A 5000-nucleotide genomic window follows, 5' to 3' on the forward strand; every position below is an offset into this window, starting at 1 on the left:
TAAGAAGAAGAGATAATATGATTAATAATCATAAAACAGAGTAAGGTGTAACTGCAGGACCAGATCAGCCCATAGTGTACCAGACTATGTCCAATGGTCTGCAGTCCCCACCTATTACCTCATCAGGGGTGTCCATGCTCTTCCTAGCACGCCTTCATCAAACCCTTTTCACATACTTCCAGTATTGATAAGATCTAACCATGGTTCGTGCCCATCACTCCTTCCATGGAATTTCCATGAAACCAGTTTCTATACTGCATCCATCTTCAAGGCTGTTCATGCCTTTGAGAGTGGAGTCAAGCCTTCCCCCTTCTCTCCTAACCAATTGCGTGTGTTCCCAAGACACAGAGGAAGACTTAGACATGATCATCCATGATCAATCACCATCCAAAGGTCGTGCATCACTTCCCTCTTTGTTCCCCATGAAACTGCTTTCCACACCAATCTCCCTTTAAGGCTGCATTGGCCCTTGGGAATGGATTCCGGCCAACTCCCTCCTTTCCTCACCATTTGCGTGTGTTGACATGCTCCAGATAAGGCTTTGGGTGTTGTCAACAATGATCAAAACCGTTCAGAGGGTCGTTCTCAACTTCCCCCTTGATCTGCCCCAAAACTGTCTCTTTATGGCCTTCACACCACCATGGGTCTTGGATTGGGAATCCGACCAACTCTCTGTATTTTTCTCTGGATTCTTTGTGTTTCAGGGTGTAGAAGGAAGCCCTGCCGTGTCTGCAAAGGCACGGACTTGCCTTCCTTATATAGGAGAAGGGGTGGTTACTTCTTAACCATTGCATCCCTTCGGTATCATTTCTGGCCATTGATTTAATCAATGGTACAGATTGCACCCTTTCGCCTATGGCAGTTACCACACGCCCTGGAACTGCCAAACCACTCCTGGACATGTCCAAAACTATCCCACACGGACTGCCCATGCCCCTGGCTCAATCCCAAGAGCCCACCAGCCCATCGGCACACACGGGTCACCCACATGGCCCGGCCACTGTCCAGACCCGGCCCAACTGCCCAACACCTGAACACTCAGTCCAGCTGAGTTGAGCTGAGTTGAGCTGAACCCCAGCTGATCCAGCTGAGTGAGCTAGACCATCCAGCTCAGGGAGCTGACCTACACTTCAGTGAGCTACACCGAGCTGCACTACACTTCACCTAGCTGGTCGAGCTTGCTTACTGCATCGCCTAGCTGTTATACACTGTGTCCAGCTTGCTTTCTTTTTCTTCTTCAATCCTTTTAAGTCCTTTGGTCAATTTCCAGACCTAGACTTAGTTTTCCCATGATCCATTCTGATCACTCACTTCATCGAGCTTCACCTGGATCTCGTCCAGCTACCAGCTCGCTTGTCCACCTCCTTTGAGCTTGCATCTGCCTTATTTTGGTTAGGTTCCAGCTTCCTGATTCCCTTAACCACGTTTTGGACCATGACACGCTCGTCCTTAGGTCATGTGCCTGACTGGTGCGTTTCCTTGCACCGCAGTCCGTCCGGACGATCCTATCCAGGATCGGGGACATGACAAGTCTCCCCCACTTACGAAGGATTCGTCCTCGAATCCAGTGGTGTTAACCTCTTGTCTCATGACAAAGGTTCCATCCGAACTCCTTTGTACCTGGAACATGGAGCATGCTCGATTGGTTCTTTCTAACCAATTCGTTGCATCTCCCATCTTGTTCCTTCTCACTGACCAGCATAACCAGCACCTGACGCACACAAGTGGGAAGAGAAACGGCTCAGATCAGATCAGAACATAATCAGCTCAATTCGGTTCTAAACAAGATCAAATTAGTTCGGTTTAATTCCCATAATTCTTATCAGTTCGTCTACTGGTTCTGTGAGACTGATTAAATCATAAACCAACCAAGACTGAAGAGAACAAGACCTTAGACAACTGATCCTGACAGGTTAACCAACATACAGCAATTGGTTCTCATCAAAACATGGCTGAATCAAGAAGCTGAAGCTTACCGGTTTTACTCAACTAATTAAACTTGACTGGTTGTCTCTCTTCAAGCTAACCACGAATTAACCTGATCAACACCACAAGAATCAATGGTTGGATTTATTCATAAATTATCTCCAGTGTAGGCAAACCAACAAAACTTCTCACAGAAACTGATCCACAACCATCTTACCGATCAAAATCAAAGGCTGAAGAACATGGGTGATTCTCTACTTCAGGACGCCAAATCTTCAGCTCTTAAACACTCCAAAACTCACTGATTAAATTCACAGAAGGGTGAGAAAGGGTCGTCCATGCTCACTTCTCTTCTCTGATTTTTTTTCTGAATTTTTGCATGAGTTTTTCTCACAGATTTTTCTCTTTTCTTTCTCTCTTTCTCTCTGAAATTTTCTCTGGTTTTTCTTGTGCAACAGGACGTCCAGAAGAGAGAAGAAGGTATTTTATAGCATGAGGGGTTGCTTCAGCTGAGGGTTTACTTAAACCAAAGCAAGTTGCTGTCTTTTCCCTCCTTTGAAGAAAGATTATTTTGTTTTTATTAAACCAGAAACCAGCTTGTGACTTTCATGTGACTTTAGTGAAGCAAGCAAGCAGGTAGGTGCAGCTCATGTGACTGATTTACTGAGAAAGCAAGCAGAATAGCTGGTGAAGGTATTAGACTGGTCGGAATTTAGTTAAGAAACTTAACGACAATTTCAGACAGTTTTCGACTAAAATTTCTCATCCTTCGAATCTCATCTTACTTTCAACTAAGCTTGCCTAGATTAAATAAAATTCGACCAACATTATTAACACTCTACCAGAACTATCAATGAGAGGCCTTTCGACAGCTCCGGACACACACGGACACACACGGACAGCTCCGGACATCCTGTGTGTCTGGCGGACACCCACGGACACACACGGACACACAAGTCTTTGCGTATGTTCACAGGCTCCAGATAAGGCTTTGGGTGTTGTCAACAATGATCAAAACCGTTCAGAGGGTCGTTCTCAACTTCCCCCTTGATCTGCCCCAAAACTGTCTCTTTATGGCCTTCACACCACCATGGGTCTTGGATTGGGAATCTGACCAACTCTCTGTATTTTTCTCTGGATTCTTTGTGTTGCAGGGTGTAGAAGGAAGCCCTGGCGTGCCTGCAAAGGCACGGACTTGCCTTCCTTATATAGGAGAAGGGGTGGTTACTTCTTAACCATTGCATCCCTTCGGTATCATTTCTGGCCATTGATTTAATCAATGGTACAGATTTCACCCAAGTCATGCAGATTATTTAACTATCAACCTATTCAGATAGAAGGTCAGTTTCAAGTAATGAATCAAGAAAGTCGATGGAGATAATTTTTGTTGGACGTTTCATCAGATCAAGACCGAGGACCCTGAGTTGTTTTGGTTTTGGCTAGAAAGGAGAGTAAGGTGATGATTGTTCAAGTATATAAAATCCTCGATCGCTTACGTCATTTGCGCTTCGGTGGTGCCAGTAATGAGTACAGAGGTTATCCTACCATGGCCCATGAAGGTACCCGATCTTTTTACCTATACCTAGGGTACCGCTTGTTAAACTTGTTCGCTTTCCTTACCATTAGTCACTAACTAAGTGTTTGGCTATTTGGGTAGAGCCTACACTTTATAGTTGCCTGGACCGTCAAAACCTCTGAAAAGGTCCAATCACAGGTTTGCTTCTTATCCCATTGCGTGTTGTGTGCATTTTAAAAATTTATGAATGATTAAATAAATTAGTGAAGGAGTGATCAAGGTGTCGTATGAGACCTTGCCTATGGACGGAATTTTCCGCCCATATTGTGTTTGATGCGGGAACAACACATGGATGTAGTTTTCGGGTAGTGTAATTGTTTTAGGAAGGATTCACTTTAGTGAATTCAGGTACACTGTTCTTATTCGTGGAAGTACTGGCTGCCATTTAGAGTTATGGTATGCCTTCGTATCCCATCCCCATTCCTTAGTACTTCCATTAGAGCGGTTTGTTTCTATCTAGAGTGAGATTGGCTATCTAGTTACCGAGCTCAATTAGGATATTAAGGAAAGAAGTCTTTTGAAGAGGACCAGTTATTGTTGGCCTACAATGGTAGATTACTAAGTGTTCGAGTATCACTCAAATCAATCTGGCGTGTTGAAGAATTTTTGGAAAAAAGGTGAAGAAGTGTACTCTAGTAACTTGATCGTTTAAAAAGTAGAAGATGAAAAGGAGCATAGTAGAAGACATTCTGATAAACAGGAAAGAAGAAGATGTGGTTAAGGCATTGAAAGGATGGTCGACATCTAAAAGTAACATGTTCAGTATTCTTGTTGAACCTGGATTCGCTGCAATAGCCTAGGGATCTCACCAAGTGGTTCTTGCCGAGTTCTAGTAGTAGTTAGAAGATTATGAAGAGCATCTCAGATAGATCAGAAGTTTAAAGAATATTGTAAGTGAAATCATTCTTGGAATGGGTGAGTGTGTTTATTTGAGAGTAGCACCCCTGGTCCGAATCATGTTGGCGTGATTGATTGTGCATGTTCTTCTTTGATTGTTGCACGGTTAATCAAGTTGACATTGACCAGACTGAAGATGTTACCTTCACGTATGGCACATCACCTGACGTTCCATATTTCCATGTTATTGAACTGGAGGAAAGCAGATAGAAAGGTTTCAGAAGTAATGGTATTCAGAGATTCAACGATGTCAAAGGAAGTATGTAGACCGCAGTATATGAAAGTTATGTACAATGAAGAATTGGTTTTTGTGAAAGTGTTTGCTCAGAAAAGAAAGAATTGTTTTAGAAAAGTTGGGGAAATCCGCAAATCTGTTATTTGGTATGTACCGAGTTGTTCAGAGTTGAAATGGTTATCGGTTGATCGGAACTTCTTTTAGTTATGCTATTGGTTAGCCGATTTTGCGTAATCTCACACCCAGTATGATAGAACTGCTGAGACCAGAAAACTTGTAACCCTGCAATAGAACTGCTTAATTGCATATCTATTAAGTTTTACCAATTTCAAGGTTGGTAATATTAGATTTTAGAATCAAGCAATC

This window comes from Brassica napus, unplaced genomic scaffold, assembly GCF_020379485.1.
Source record: "Brassica napus cultivar Da-Ae unplaced genomic scaffold, Da-Ae ScsIHWf_106;HRSCAF=184, whole genome shotgun sequence".
NCBI classification, from domain to species: domain Eukaryota; kingdom Viridiplantae; phylum Streptophyta; class Magnoliopsida; order Brassicales; family Brassicaceae; genus Brassica; species Brassica napus.